The sequence below is a fragment of the Ursus americanus genome, chromosome 36 (genome assembly GCF_024610735.1).
Source record: "Ursus americanus isolate L20-20 chromosome 36, mUrsAme1.1.p, whole genome shotgun sequence".
In the NCBI taxonomy this organism is placed as follows: domain Eukaryota; kingdom Metazoa; phylum Chordata; class Mammalia; order Carnivora; family Ursidae; genus Ursus; species Ursus americanus.
Window position 1 is genome coordinate 16,842,236 of NC_142162.1, and position 16,994 is coordinate 16,859,229.

Genomic DNA, 16,994 nt, shown 5'->3' on the forward strand with positions numbered 1-16,994 from the left:
AACATGATAGAAAGTATTTGGTTTGGATTGTGTTTTGAAGGTGTTATTAAACGTGAACTTTTCCCCCCCTTTTTATTTCCTTGCCATTTGTGTTCTTCTGTGAAAAATCTGTCACTCTTCTTTAACCATTTTGTGTTACGATCTTTCAGTTTTCTGGATTTTTTTTTTTTTTAGATTTATTTATTTATTTATTTGACAGAGAGAGAGACAGCCAGCGAGAGAGGGAACACAGGCAGGGGGAGTGGGAGAGGAAGAAGCAGGCTCCCAGCGGAGCAGGGAGCTCAATGTGGGGCTCAATCCCAGGACCCTGGGATCACGCCCTGAGCCAAAGGCAGACGCTTAACGACTGAGCCACCCAGGCGCCCCCTCTGGATTTTTTTTTAAAGCTCTAGCCAGCATGTCTCTGGCAGATAGGAACTTTTTGTCAAGCTACAGATAACATTTTCAAAGTTCATTGCCTCTCTTCGGACTTAAAAATCGTTTGACTTTTTATAACGTAAGATATCCTTGTGATTTCTTACCTGCATTGCTTTTAGTCTGACTCGGGTAAATGGCATAAATCTTACTGTTTTATGCTTTTATGGTGCAAATATAGCTCTCAATTCATAGAAACTTTATTGCAGTCTATCGTACGAAGTTTAATTTAACTTAATTTTTCTTTTCAGATCAATTTGCCCAACACCTCTTTTTGAGAATTCTTCCATTTCCTGGTAGAGTTTTGATGAAGCGTGTTTTACATAGGAACATTGTGTACGTACTAGACATTGTGTCTGTTTCATTTATCTGTTTGTCTCATACCAGTGCAAGGATATAATCAAATTATATTTTTATTTTATTTTTTTGAGGTCGTAATCATTTAGCTTTATTGTTGGTCTTACTGTTGGGTGAGCAAGGTAACATTTTTTGCAACATTTTCATTACTATTTTCAGCATAGTTTCTTCGGAAGTAACTGTTTCTAGGTGGGTAGTAGCCCAGGCTTCCAGTGGTTTGTAGGTTTCTCCCTCATTTTCATCTCCCTGGGTAATTTCACTGGGTATCTTCTGTGAGTGCGAGGGCGTTTGCCTTCCCACCTCTCACCTGAACATCTGTCGCTTATGTTCTTAACATCCTTACACTCAACCTTTACTCAGAAAGATGCTTTTGGCTGTTGCCTTTTGGTCTAGTCTGAGTTGCCTCATTAATCTTATTTTCGGAGAAAGCACCTGATGAATAATAATTACTTTGTCAGAAGACCAGTGTCGAGATTGCATGTTCCCGTGGCCTGTGTGGTCATTGCCATCTGGCTGGGCTGTGGCAGAGGCGACGTGTCACTCGAGTGGGTGTCCTCACATGGGATATCAAACTGCTCAGGAAAGGAGAACGTGGCCGTGGAGTATTACGTGCCTGCAAAATGTCTCTGTTGGGGTGCAGAGTTGAAAGTAGGACTTCATGAAGCTCTGATTGTTTAGACTGTCGATTTATAAATCACACTGCACTGGCATTATCAGGAGTGGGGCCAGCTGCTTTCTTTCCAGCCTGTCAGCTTCCTGCGTTTGGAGAAAACTGTACAGCAGCTGAAATGTGTCAGAGCAGAAGGCAGAAGTTAGCCAGGCCAAGTGCATTTGCCACCTCTGGGTTATGGACACGGCCGGAGGAGCTGCCTGAAGGTGACTGCGGCGACTCGCAGCCCAGCCTTGGCATGTTCTCCCTCTGGAGCCATCCCCTGAATTCCTTTGCTGATCGCTTCCGGGATTTGGCTTCTCAGTCTGCCGTCTCCCCTGCCTAAATGACGCTGACATCTCACCGCCCTGATTCATGATGCAGGGGTCCCCACTTATCAGCAACTGCACGTTTATAGAGAACTAATGGAAGGCTCGAAGACAGAAGCAATCGAACTATACCATGAGCAGGGGGTGCACTGGCTTCTCTCCCCTTCGTCATGCCTCTGCGAGCAGCCCTGTGTGGGCTGTCACACCTGGATCAGAGAGGCCGCCTGACATAGCCACAGCCCTGGCTGCCCCACGGCCCCTCTGACTGCTGACCCGCCTTCCTGTCTGTGTGAAGCGTCTGTCACACGGAGTGGCTCTCCAGTGGGGTTTCCTTTCATTGTAGTTGGCTGGAACTTAGAAATAAAATATGTGTAGGGGGAGAGGAGTAGATTGCAGTGCTGAAGATGGACAGGAAGGAATTGATACTTTCTACTTGGGGGAAGCATACGATGACACTAGGAACAGAGTTGGTCATCTTTCAGATGAAAAGTCTTTTCTGAAAAGGCGGGAGAATCTTGGAGGAGGTCCACTCATCCAGGCTGATTGTCTCCGGTGATTCTTCAGAGACGCATTTCCCTCTTCAGTAACGGCAAAATGGATCATAGTTGCCCAAGACCTTGAGAAACATTTTTGCGGGCTTACATTTAATTTGAAACTTAACTTGAAAGTTTCTTCCTACTCCTTCATCCACATTTTGTTTAGATATTCCAATGGGTTTACATCCAGCTTCATGGACTATTTTCTGGTACAAGATTTGAAAAATTGTTAAATGTCATTTCTCTTCCCACTCCCCATTCCCCACCGCCCCCGTGGCAGAAAGGCCCGTGGACACAGGCACCTTTTCCTGTGAGTTGACGGCTGAGACCATGGATCCCTAACGTTGACAGAAGACTCAGTAGGAGCCACCTGTTCAGAGGGCTTGGACGCGACCCTTGTGAACTGGTTGTATGTTACAGCACTCTGTATGCATCTCGGGGGGTAGGTTCTCAGAGAGACATAGACTTCCCCGGAATCCCAGGGTGCTGATGCTGGTGCTGCTTGTCCTGACTAATGGGTTGAGGGGTCTTGAGTCTCCACCTGCCACTGGAGGCACAGCAGAGTGCGGCGAGCGGGGTGAGTGAGACGTTCAGCAGTTCCCTTCTCGCCAGCACCGTACAGAATGATGAAGGTGGTTGACTCTTAAGCTTAGAGAACTTGCAGAGGTGAAAGCGTTTTCTGAAGCTTTCTGGTTGGTTTTCTCCTCATGTGTTTAGTTTTCAGAGTGAAACATTATTCTGAAGACACTGAAAACCTTTCCCAGCTTTTTATGTGTAGAGAAGGAAGGTTGAGTTAGGAAATGAGCATTAAAGTGGCTCACCTGGCGTTGCTATTAAATCTATGAGTTAAACACTCAGCATATAAATTAGTTGACAGTATTCAACAGTTGAACTTCTCATTTTTGCAGAATAACCTGGAAAAGCAAATTAGCATTTCTAGCTGTGGCTTAAACTGTGACCTGTTTTCTGTTCTCAGTGTGGTTTATTACGTTACCTGAATGCTGAAATGTTTGATTTTTAAACTGAGCATAGCTGTGAGTCTAGGTAAACATGTAGTATGTGTTGTCTGGGAAGCTTTCCCGGGTTAGATGTGTGAGGAGGGAGGTGATGCTGTGTGTTTTCCTGAAAAATGTCATTTAATTTCCATGTTTGGCCCCGGCAACATACCTCTATTCCTTTAGACAAGAGAGAGAAATGGAAACTGTTGGTGTTGGCTTACTCATAGTTGTGGCTTTTCTTAGCTCATCTTTGGTTTATCTCCTTAGATGAGGTCATTCATATGCCCCATTATTCATTTATGATGGGTATGTATATAATATTTTGTATTTTCATATTTCTACAGAAAATGTTTTTATATCAAGGTAGTTCTTGTCATAAGACTTCAACTTGACTTTTCATTAATAACTGTAGTGGGTTAAATAGTGTCCCCTCCAAATTCACGTCTACTTGAAACCACAGGATGTGACCTTATTGGGAAACAGCCTTTTAGATGCAGTTACTTAAAGATGGAGATGAGGTCATACTAGATTAATCCAGTGACTGGTGTCCTTATAAGAAGAGGAGAGGGCACAGAAGAATGCCATGTGACGACAGCTCAAAGAGACAAGGAATGGTTCTCCCTAGTGTCTTCAGGGAGAGTATGATACCCCCCCCCAGCAACTCTTGATTCCAGATCTCTAGCTTCTATAGCTATGGCAAAATTAATTCCTATTATCTTAAGATACACATTAAGTGGTCATTTTTTTTTTTAATGGCAGCTTTAGGGAACTAACAGAGCAACCAATACAGAGTTGCAGAGATTGAAGGTCGACCTTCAGCTTAAGGCGCTCTGATTTGAGCAAGGTTTTAAACGACAGTGTTTATAATCAAGGCAGTAAAATTTTCCATATGCAAGAAGCTCATTTGTCTGGTGCACCTTCCATTTTAATTTGGTCAGCGTATTGTTAAAGGTAATTAACTGGCATCCCAGTTGAAGGAGCATCCATGGTCTTGTTCATTGTGACCTTTGGAAGCTGTCTGTGGGGAGAGATGCCTCTTGTCATTGTTGTTCCATCAAGGTGAATTTGCAAATTCCTTAAACCTGTTTCTTGTAGCACATTGGGACTTAAGGGATTGATTGGGTCTCTTAAGGACTTATTTGCTCACATGATCAGTGACTCAGGGACTCAGGCTAGAGGGTCAGCCAACAAATTGAAAACCCTGCCCAAGGTGCAGGATGATGCTTGTACAGTGGTGTCTTTTGAGTCTTCAGGGGGAAAGACAACATTTGGTGCACAATGAGCTGCCCCCCCCCCACTAGGAGATGAGGAGAAAGGAAGTCAATATGCAGTTACTGAGAGCAGGGGAACAGTGTCTTTAAAGGAGAAAGGACTCTTCTGGTTAGGAGTGATAAAAAATGCAGTATCTAGCTGACATGGATTCAACCACCCTGTGTGTCCCCCGCCCCATATTCTCAAATGTGTATTGGAAGCTTGCGTTGACGTAGTTCGGATTCTCCTGCTCTGAAAGGTGGCTGTGTCCCTGTTACATGTTCACCTGAAGTGGTTGTGGAGGTACTGAAATGATGGGCAAGTGTTACCGAGACGATGCAGTCTAGCATTTCAACGTGCCACACTTTCGTTGTATTTCTTGGGACAAGAGCCCTCTTTCTTTCTGTGAAGATCGCCCTGACCACAGAGGAACTGGCTCAATATAACAGAACCTCATGTTTCCATTATTAGGTGTTTGAAAGGAATGACCACCTCTGGAGATTTCACCACGTGAAATTTCTAGCTAATTCTCTAAGGGAGACTCTTACCAGATGATAGTCCAGACGTAAAGCCAGCTTGGAATGGAGAATTGCTCTCTGCTAGTTTCAGATGTTACGTATGTGTGGTCAGGAGAACCTTGCTGTTGTCCAGAAGAAAACCTCTTCTGTCATCCTTCCTTGGAGGCACACACGTGAGCCAGGCTTTTCTTGGTCTGTTTGGGGTAAGCACTGGAGTGTTACTGTCCTTCCTCTCCTCCCCCCATCTTTTAGATTTAAACTCTGCCAGGCATTACTGACTTGATTTAATCTAGTGTTCTGGGTGTTCCCATGATTCAGAGACATTGGTATTCTTAATGTGGAAGTGATGATTAGTCTTAATTTGGAAACCGAGAATCAGAAAGTTAAATAATTTACTCCAAGTTATATGATTAAAGTTAGTAGGGACTTCTTCAGGGGCGCGGAAGGAAAGAAATGGAAGACTGTGTGAGTGAATGATTATGTGCGTGTGTCTGTAAAGCTAGGGGAATTTTTTTCTGATGGTTTCTGATTTCAACCATTTGCAACTTTGAGAGGACTCTTTCAAATCCAGAGGGATTGGGGTGGGGGGTACCCAGCATCCAGTCCCCATTCAGTCTGGCCTGTTAGGATGAGGGCTGAAGACGGATATGTTTTTCCTTATCTGTTGAACAGGTGCCCCTTCGTATGCACAAAGGGAATACAGAGAAAGCCATGGCTCCTTGCTTCTTTTCAACAATATAATTAATAACATAGATTAAATAGTATAAAATTAGGTGATTTGTTTACTCAAGAGTTTTCTGTATCCTGTTCTTAATTTAAAGTGCAAACAAGTCGTGTTTTGTAGTCCCATCTAACGCGTACGCTCACTAGGTTGTCTTATTTAATACATAAATTGATTTTTTTTTTTGCCTGTGTCAGTGATAAAAGAGACAGAAGCTTCCTTAGTCCTGCACTGTATCCTGAGCAATCTAACTTTATCTTAATAAAATGAGATGTAGTTTGGGTTTCTCTTGGGCCAGTTCTGTATCCTTAATAACCCCATAAGCTGTCCACATAGCATCCATCACTGCCCACACCAATTGCTGGGAGGGCTTCGATGTTGCCCATTGCCTCTGTGTACCCTGCACAGCTGGCCCTGAGTGCCAGCAAGCCTTTCTCCAGCTGACAGGGCTAATCAGGATGATCAATATGGCCTCCCCTCTTCATGGCACAATCACTAAGTGGATTTGCTTTGCTTAGTATCCATATGGAGCGACTGTTTGAATGGGCAGTGGAGATTTTAACTGAGCCCTCTGCTGATAAACCCATGCCAGAGTGGAAAAGAATTAAAGATTACCATGGCAGTGGAAGCACAACTCTTGAAGACAGAGGATCCCAAATCAGGTGAGCGCAGGTAAATAGTATAGCACTTGAGAATATTTTTCAGAGGATATTTCATTACTAAGGATGAAGGGGGCTATTGGTTTGAACACATGTGGAGAATCATTTGTTTTCATTGAAAATCTCATAGCTTGTAAATCTAAAGAAAGCATCTCTTACACGGTTCACCCAGCGATCGACAGTGGTTCCATTTACCAAACCAAGTGTAAATTTGTAAATGAGCTTTTGCTGGCTGTGTTGTTAAAATCATGGTTGTGAGTTCACTCTGTGGTTCATACCTGAAATACTAGATGTGGAGTGTAGATGGATCTTAAGTGTAAGTCATATTTGGTGTAGACTGTCAGCTCTGAGGTTACTGCTAATACTGATGTGGACAAAAATTCAGAATACATTTTCTTCTAGTCCTTTGTTTCATAGCAAGTTGACTGTCATTATTAGGAAGCTTTTCTTGAGATATGAAACCTTGGTTTTTACTTTTTCTTTGAGTTCGTATGTTTCATTTGGGGGATGAGAGGATACCTGATAAGAGAGTAAAATAAGAGGGAAGGGCATATGGACTCTGATATTTGGAAGTACTGTTGATTTGTCATTTCCTCAAAGAGTGACCCATCAAGTTCATTGCTAATGTTAGATCTGCCCTGAGTTGGTCTTTGTTGGGGATCTTTTTGTACTTTTCCTGTCCACTGTATGAAAGCAGAGATTCTGGATTTCCACTGTTGCCCTAACAACAAGAGGGGAATAAAGCGTCTGATACCTTAAGGGCCCCACTCCAGATGGTTTTATAATAGAGCTACATGAGAGTTTTGTTTTCCACTCGGAAATAATATATTGTGTTGGTTTTAAATGGCCAGTTTGACTTGCATTAGATCCAGGAAGTTGACACTGTTTGACCTGCAACTTTGTGTACTCTTGGCAAATGGTCCTATATTTCCATATTTGTTCCCAAATGTCAAAAAAGTGGTCTTTGATGGCTTGCAATATTACTTCTCTGATGGACTTAAAAGTTACTGTGACACTGTAGGAAGTTTGTTGCTTCTTAACTCATAAAATTAGCCACCTCTATCTTGAATGAATCCTCCTTTCTGTGACTGCACAGAAGGGTGGAAGGTTTGGCCTAGGAAGGGCCGGAAGGAAGAAGGTCTCAAATGAGGTAGGCTATGTGCACGCGCTGTTCTGCTGCTTTGTCTCAGAAACTGGTCTGATGAAAAGCATAAGATTTTCTCTTGGTGGGTGGGTGGGAAGAGAAGAGATACCATATCACAGTTACGAGGGAAGAACAGAAATGGAAGAAATGGGTAAGCTTTGACCGTTTCCCTCTGCCGCTTTGTCAAGCTGTCTTCAAGCACCCGAGTGCTGACAATTCCTCAGCAGTCCTGCGTGTAATGTCAGAAGTGTGTGCGTGGGCAGTTATGTGCATAAACACATGATGGAAGGAAAGACAAGAGGACTGACTTAAAAATCGTTTAAGACTGGAAACACCACATTAATGTGACATCTACTGACCAAATAGGAGAAAAATAAAATCCACAAGGCAGCTAAGAAAGATGAAGCCCATCGTAATCAGAGGCTGTTGCCTTGAACTGCTGGAGCACGGTGACCTGAAAAGCTGCTTGTACCATTAACACCCTAGATTGCTTTTTTTTTTTTTTTTTCCTGGCTGCCTAAGGGGGACTATTACCAGGTTTTTTGGGATAATTGGAAAATGCAGGAGTGTGTCTTGTCGTTGTGCTGGTCATCAAGGCTGATGTGGGGATACCCGTGGGGGCAGTATGAGGAGGACCCATCTGTAAATGTCATTGCTTGCATCTTGCCAACCACACAAAGCCCATGGGACTTAGCTCTTGACCAGCAGACATGCATGTTGGGCTTCAAACTGACTCACGCCCCTGACCTACTTTTCTGGTTACACAGGCCTAAGTGAACGTGTTAGGAGAGCCTGTCCAGGTTGGAGTCATCCGGATCACAACTGGAACTCTTCAGAGAGCTGGCCTGTGGTGGCGCCCCATACACTGGGGTATGGCCAGGCTTTAGTGGCTGCAGTGTAAGCTGAGGATTTTTCACTGTCCGAGACCTAATTATACATTATTCATCCGTGTAATTGAATTAAAGGTGAAGAGGGCATAGGCTGTGGTTAGGACAAGGACTGGGAGGAAATGCCTTTTGCCACGAGCTGAGCTTAGAGGTTTCAGCATCCATTCCATTAGAGTGCAGTTTGCCCGGATAGTGAGGAAGAAGCCAGCAGCTGCTGGGAGAAGCTAGGCTCCTGTACCCTGGCAAGGGCAAGGAGAGGACAGGAACTCCTACAGCATATGTTTTGGGGGTGGTGGTAGGGGGGGAATATGGGCTGAAGCTGATGGGCAGGGAGGAATTTTTAAATACAGCCACCTGTCTTCTCAAAGCTTAGGACTCTTTGAAATCCAGGCAATCTGGGTTTCCATGTCGCCAGCCTGGCTTTCAGACTGGGCTCTGCTGATGTCATTTTGCTGGAGACAGCAGAGATCCAAGTGTGGGCAGATGGTAATGGATGCTGGAGGAAAGATGGCAGGCCGCTCATGTGTGAGGGTGCAGTAGAGGGAGGCTGGGGACATGGAGACTCTAGGGAGGGTAGGTAGACCTGCATTCCCCATGAAACCATTTGCATTCTGTGCTGAACGATGAGCAGATACCACATTCTCCCACATGCCAGAGGGTGAGTTTGAGAGCGCCTGTCTTCCTATAGCCCTTGCCCTCAGAGCATTAATTTGCCTGGTTTTCAAGCATTTGGGATGATAGTTTATATATATAAATGTACATGTGAGGCATTAGCACATAAAAGACATTTTAATAGGAGCTGATCAAGCATGTGTGTCCATTATTCGATACACATAATTTTTCAGAGGAACAATTCAGTCTAATATCTGATAGAATTGTGTTTTCTGTAGCTTAGGGACATGCAATTATTTTTGTTACTTTTCATCCATTTGAACAAATAATTTTAAAAAGAAAGATGCTTAAAGTCCAGTTTGGTGGAATGATACTATAGTTTGACATCTTCCAAGATGGGTGCCTCACCCCCTGGACATTAGCAGTCAAAAGCCCGGGCTGGCCAAAGCACTATTGACTGGAGTGTGGGAAATAAACGGACATACTCACTACTGCCCTTTATTATTTTTTCCCCTAATTCTAAAGTCCTGAATCCCTTGAGACAACTGAACACAAGTACCCGTGGCCAAAGCCCGCTTTCTCCCTGCTACGGGCAAGCTTGACGGCAAGGCTGTGCACCCACACGAAGAGCATGGGATGCTGGCTGGCCATTCTGAGATCACCTTGTCCTCACACAGGAGGAGAGGGAGGTGCAGATGGTAAATGTCTTGTCCAAGGACACACAGCTCTTAGAGGCCCATGTACTGCTACGGGGGAAGTCAAATGAGAGCTTTTAGCTGGATCAAGTGTCTGTGGCTGCTGGCGTGAAGTTGGCATATAGATGAAACTAAAGATGTCATGAATCGTGTTGGGTTTTGGACAGCGGACATGGAGGGGAAAGGCTTCAGGAATGTGGGATTTCACTTCACAAGGACACATACCAGTGTGTTTCCTCTTGGCAGATATTCAGTTTTATTAAAAGTATTTTAAACTCTGCCCTACTACAATAAGATTGTGGGCTTGTTTTTGAGCGTGGAAAGGAAGGACCAAGGTGAGTGTTGGTGGTACAAAAAAAAACAAAAAACAAGGAATGTCTCACTTTATGAGATGCTTATGCCGGCCACGCCTCTAATACACATGCCGTTTAAAATTTCATTATCACCCAAGGCTAATGCAGTTCCAGTACTTAGATCATTTTGTTTCTTGGCAAAAGAGAATTCTTAAGGGGATGATCCATCGTCTGGATGTGCAGGAAGAAAGGTTAGATGTTAAACTTTCTATATCATTCTGCCCTTGGGTTGGATGGAGTTGTACCCCAGATACTTGATTTGCTTTCATCATGAGGAGAATTGATAGAGATGCCATTTCTTTCTTGCTTTCTCTTTGTGCCTCCTGATAGAGGGAGTTCATGAATTTTGGGAGGCAGCTAAGCAGGGAATTAGGTAAGCAAAGTCTTTATTTCCACTTTCGCCTTGTATTCATAGAATAGTAATGTTTAATAGTTGCGGTTATCCTTGAGATAAGTGAAGAGGCTTGCCACATACAGAATCATATTGTAAAACATTGATTTCTGCTTTTTAGAGGCTAAAACAAAAATTGAACTGCTGTGCCTCAGAGACATTATTTTAAAAATAAAGCCATGCTGAATGCATACAAAGGGTTTTGTCTCTTAGACCAGAATTACCTCTGTTTATTTGAATTTTAAGAATTGGTTATTTTGCCATTACAGTATCGTCAAGTACGTTAATTTTCATTGCTTTTTCCAATTTCTCCAAGTTTTTGTTTTTGTCTTTTGTTTTTTTAAGAAAGCATCTTGTTAAAACTTCCAAAGCGAATGAATTTTGTTAGGTAGTTTTCAGCTTGCTTATTTGGCCCTCTCAATTCTTTCCAGGTAGAGATGACATTGTTTCCTGTGCCTTGTGTCAAGTGAAGCTTTGAAGTATTTAGCATTGGGTTTGATCCATTAAGATTCTGACTGTGCTGCAACTTTAGTTTTCATTAGAGCAAATTATAAAAAGGGTGAAATCATACACGAACTATCAACGTGGAAAGTGGGCATTCTTCTTTTCTGTCGTCCTGATGTAGAAATCAGCATGTCACAATTATTGTAGCATACTAAGTGTCTTTCTACTCAGAAATTAACAATGATGCTACTTGATAGTCATTGCTCTATTTAAATCTCAAGTTGCAATTACTTGGTCTCAGTAACAAGGTGAAGACTCTAATTTCCTTTCTTTTACTGATAATTCACTCTATACTTCTGGGCTAAGACAAAAATGATTGTAGTTTTCAAACTGTTCACATGCGCATGGAGGCGTCCCTGGCCTTTGAAGTGGCACATTCAGGTTTTACTGCGTTGTCACCCTAGAGTGGCTTGTAGAAGCAAAACACCAAGTAGACAATGCTACTGAAACAGGAACAAAAGTTGGAATGACGTTAATACTTAGAACGTTGTATACATTAGGCTTTCAATAAGCATTTGTTGAATTAAATGGAATTATTGTAAGTATATATGAATTATTGTGGAGGCCATATGCTTTCTCCAAGTCTGTCCTAAAAGATTTTTCAAAGGAAGGTCTGGATGTTAAGTAAAGTCTTGCTGTCTGGTTATTGTAATCAAGATCCAGGATTAGAAGAAGGGTTGGATGTTTCTGTGTACCAAGTATGAGGAAAGAAAGTTTGACCGTCAGCGTAAATAGACAATTGATCTCCCACTCATAAACCCTTGTTCAGTGAGGCTAAGTAGATGGTAAGCGATCAGGGTAGAGGAGGGTCTGGTTTTTTAGAGAGAGCTCTTCAGAGGAGTTTTTACGTGGAAGCCTCTTGGAGGGCCAGTCAACTAGTAAGACCAAACACTAGAGCTGAGGTGGCTTATTGCTTACAGAATCAGAGCAGAGTCCTGGGTGGCCTTAGGAGAATCGGTCTTAAAGTAGTCGTAATTCCACAGCACCAACTTCTCTCTAGAATTCCCTGTCCTGATGACCTGCGTGGTTTCCCCAGACAGTCCTGGTGACTTAACTAGCTGGTGGTATATAACCTTCACTTTGACATTTTCCATATCAGAAATTTGGGTGGTGGACCAAAATGTAGGTAGACTTCATCTAGACTCTACCACTTCCTTGGTGTCACCGACTTTATGTGGTCCCTGGATGGCATAAATGAGACAAACAAGACATGCCTGGCATCTAAGTGACGACCAGTATGTGGTGTTCCCATCTCTCCATGAGATGGAGCTTCCACGTTGGCCACACGTGACACTTGCTGAGATGATACTGATTTCAAGGAGGAATCCTTCTCCTAAGAGAAGAACCCTGAGCTGAGCTTTAGGACTGGTGTTACCAGTTGTGACTTTGGTTGTTACAATATGGTTGCTCCATATTTTGGCCTGCCTTCCTTTATTGATGTCTGCTTGTTCTGTGGGGTGTCTCTTCTCCCCAAATGAGGCATTTTCTGAAGTTTTCCTGAAATTCTGAGAGAGGTCTGCATGAGGCTAAGCTATGAACTGAGGGCATGGTTTTGTTTAAATTGCAACATGGTGGGTCAGAGCAGGTCTTAATGAAGTATTGGTTCCTTTGAGAATAAGGGATATATTGATTTTGTGTATTTTCTACTCACCTTCTCACATCTTTCCAGATAGGCTTTTCCATACATTATGCTTTTCTTCACTTTTGTAGTGTTTGGAGGACACCATAAGAGGTAAATATTAGGCTATCAAAAAATAAAGAGCCAGGCAGCTGATAAAACAGAGTTCTAATCCACTTAAGCCTTGAAAAAATCCCTTAGAAAACACATAAACATTCCAAAAGGAATTGAGGATGCATAGGCCATTTTAATACCTTTTTAATCTTAACTTAGAGAGTCTCTTCTTTCTGTGTCTTTGAGGAAATTTTCTGTTTATCTTGTGAGGTGGTCGTCCATTGTGTGATAGACATAACGATTTATCAGAATGGTCAAGATTAAATCTAGTGTCACAGAAGTGTGTGCCCCTGTTGGAACATTTTATTAGCTCTGTTGGCTCCAGCATGTTTGACGACCACGACATCGTTGTCGTCGTCTTCCTTTTTTTTTAAAGGCTTATGTAATTGAATTACTTCAGTCTTAGAAATTGAACCACTTTCTGGGAAACTGTCCTTATTTCCAAGCTGGTAGATTACCTCTTAGGGTGAGGGATTGTGTCTTTGGTATATTTATATTATATATTAGGGGTTGGCAGAGTGCAGGCTATATTACTGGTATTCAGTAACTGTTTAGTTAATTGATTTTGATAGTTTTAAGGTGGCGTATCCCTTAATAACTGAAGTCTTCTTTCCACTTCGCTAGTCATTTGAAAATCTCAGAGTGCTGAACTCCATTCCAGTGCTCAAAACACTGAATTGCTGTAGTTACTGAAGGGGATTTCAAGCTCGTCAGGGAAAATTCAGTTGCTATCTTCTCTCCTTGTTTATAATTAATCTAAGGTTTGTAATTCTCTGGCCTTTCTCCCCATTTCCACCATTCAGTGAAAGTGGAGAGAAAGCTCTTTCTTAGGTTTAAAAGCTGATAAAGAATAGGGTGCCTGGCTGTCTCAGTCGGTAAGAGCATGTGACTCTTGACCTAGGGGTTGAGTTCAAGCCCCACTTTGAGTGTAGAGTCCACTACAATAAATAAATTAAAAATAAAAAGCTGATAAAAGACTACATTTGGACCAGACTATATATAAAAAAACAGTTCAAAGTGGATCAAAGGTTCTAAATGTAGGAGCTATAAGACTACAGAACTCTTAAGAAGGAAATGTAGGTGGAAATCTTCATGACCTTGAAGCGGGCAATGATTTCTTAAATAGGATACCAAAAGTATAAGCAATGAAAGGGAAAAGTAAGTTGGACTTCATGAAAACTAAAAGAACATTGGGGCATGAAAGGACACTGTCAAGTAAGTGAAGAGACAATGTATAGAATGCGAGAAAATGTTTGCAAATTATATATCTGATAAGGCTCTAATCTCAGGAATATAGAAAATACTCTGATGATTTAACAACAAAAAGGGAAATAATCTTTTAAATGAGTAAAGAATTAGAGTAACTGTTCTCCAAAGAAGATACTCAAATGGTCAGTGAGCACATAAAAAGATCCTCAGCATCATTGGTCATCAGGGAAATGCAAATCAAAACCATAGTAAGATACTACCTCACATACCAGAGCGGCCCTAATAAAAATGACAGATAGTAACAAGTGTTTGGGAGAATTTGGAGAAACTGGAATCCTGTAGATGTCTGGTGGGAATGTAAATGGTGCAGCTGCTTTGGAAAAAGAGCTATCTTTCATTCAAAAGATGAAACATAGAATTACCATATGATCCAGCAATTCCATTCCTAGGTATATGCCCCAAAGAAGAGAACTTTAAGAGTTGTATCTGATGAAAAAATTTTTTAAAGATTTAATTTTTTAAGAGAAATTTTAAATTCACAATAAAATTGAGGGGAAGGTACAGAGATTTTCCATATACCCCCTGTTCCCACACATGCATGCACGCTCCCTGCCCCCATTATCAACATCACGTAACAGAATGGTATGTGTATATCCTTTTTTGCCAAGGATAAACCTACATCGACCCATCATAATCATCCAAAATCCATACCTAAAAAATTCACTTTGATGTACATTAAAACAGTTTAGATAAATATATAATGACATATATCCATCATTGTACAGAATAGTTTCACTGCCCTAAAAATTCTTTGCTCTAACTATTTAACTCCACCTTCACCCTTGCAACCACTGATCTTTTTATTGTATCCCTAGTATTGTGTTTTCCAGAATGTTACATAGTTGGAATCATACGGTATGTAGCATTTTCAGTTTGGTTTCTTTCACTTAGTAGTATACATTCAAGGTTCTTCCATGTATTTTCATGGCTTGATGGCTTATTTCTTTTTAGTGCTAGGTGATAATCCATTGTCTGGATGTACCACCGTTTATTAATCCATTCTCCTCCGGAAGGCACATCTTGGTTATTTCCAAGTTTTGGCAATTGTGAATAAAACTTTTATCAGCGTATATGTGCAGGTTTTGATGTGGACATAACTTTCCAACTCCTTTGAATAAATACCAAGGAGTGTGATTGCTACATTGAATGATAAGAGCATATTTCATTTTGTAAGAAACCTCCAAACTGTCTTCCAAATTGGCTGTACCGTTTTGCATTCCCACCAGCAATGGGATGAGAGTTGTTGTTTATCCACATGCTCACCAGCATTTGGTATTGTCGGTGTTCTCGAGTTTGGCTAATCTAATATGTATGTAGATGTGTATCTTGTTTCAACTTAGATTTCCCTGATGACATATACCATGGAGCATCTTCCCTTTTTTTTTTTTTTTTAAGATTTATTTATATGAGAGAGAGATGGCAGGGCGCTGGAGCCTGGGGGAGGGGCAGAGAGGGAGGGAGAGAGTCCTTAAGCAGACTCCCCGCTGAGCGCAGAGCCAGTGTGGGGCTTCATCTGAGATCATGACCTGAGCTGAAATCAAGAGTCAGACACTTAACCACCTAAGCTACCCAGATTCCCCTGTGGAGCATCTTTTCATGTGCTTATTTCTCATCTGTAGATCTTCTTCTGAGATGTCTGTTAAGATCTTTGAGCCATTTTTTAATCAAGCTGTTTGTTACTGAGTTTTAAGAGTTTTCTGTATATTTTGGATAATAGTCTTTATCAGATGGGTCTTTTGTAAATATTTTCTCCCAGTCTGTGGCTAGTCTTCTTAGTCTCCTAATACTGTCTTTGAGCAGAAGTTAGTAATTTTTATGAAGTCTAGATTATCAGTAAATTTTTTCATATATCATGTTCTTGATGTTGTACCTAAAAAAGCATCACCATACTCAAGGCCTTCTATGTTCTAGGAGTTTTTCAGTTTTTTTTTTTTTTTTTTTTACATTTAGGTCTATGATACATTTTGAGTGAAGCTTTATGAAGGGTGTATTGTCTGTTTCTAGATTTCTCTTTTTATGTGGTTATCTAGTTGTACCAACACCATTTTTCCTTCATCCAAAGATGAATTAATTATATACTTGGGGGTCTATTTTTGGGCTCCTTCTGTTCCGCTGGTCTATGTATGTATACACTGTGAAAGGATCCCCTCATTGAGTTAATTAACACCTTGATCACTTCACGTATTTACCTTTTTTATTTTTGTAAGAACATTTAAGTTCTACTCTTTGAGCAAATTTCAGTTATGCAATACTGTGTGATCAGCTATAGCCACCATTAGACTCTCACACCGTGTTCATATTTAACTGAAAATGTGCACCCTTTTAACCAAACTCTCCCTATTTCCCTACCCCCACCCCTTGGCAACCACTCTTCTACTGTGTTTGTATGAGTTTGACCTTCCCCCCCCTTTGAATCCATGTGTAAGTGAGATCATGTGATACTTGTCTTTGTCCGGTTTATTTCACTTAACATAATGTTCTTCCGGTTCATCCATACTGTTGCAAATGACAGGATTTCCTTCTTTTTAAGACTTGAATAATACACCATTATGTACATATATATACCACATTTCTTCATCCATTTACCATTTATGAACACTGGGGTTGTTTCCATACCGTCGCTATTGTGAATAATGGTGCGATGAACATGGGAGTGCTATAGTAAGTCTTGAGGTCAGGTAACATCCACTTTGTTCTGCTTCAATATTTAATTGGCTATTCTGGGTCCTTTGCCACTCCACGTGACTTCAGAATCACTTTGTTGATATCCATAAAATAACTTGATGGAGTTTTGGTAGAGAATGCCTTGAATCTATAGATCAAGTGGAGAAGAACTGATAACTGAAATACTGAGTCTTCCTATCCATGAACATTGAATATCTCTCCATTTATTTAATTCTTTGATTTCCTTCATCTGTGTTTTACGCTTTTCTTCATGCAGGTCTTTGATTTATACCTAAGTATTTCATTTTGGG

The 16,994-nt window shown here is 41.4% G+C and overlaps 1 protein-coding gene across 12 annotated transcripts in view; it reads left to right on the forward strand.

Moving 5' to 3' along the window:
* Positions 1–16,994, forward strand: part of TLN2 (talin 2) — a 408,649-nt gene that overhangs the window by 186,006 nt on the left and 205,649 nt on the right. For 2 of the 12 annotated variants that reach the window (XM_087859255.1, XM_087859260.1), the window contains one exon: positions 8,344–8,446. The exons of 9 other annotated variants lie outside the window; for them this stretch is intronic. The gene's annotated coding sequence lies outside the window, so the exon portion shown is untranslated. Of the gene's footprint in view, positions 1–8,343; positions 8,447–10,475; positions 10,497–16,994 lie in introns of those variants that run through there. One more of the 12 variants, XM_087859256.1, reaches the window with a different exon arrangement.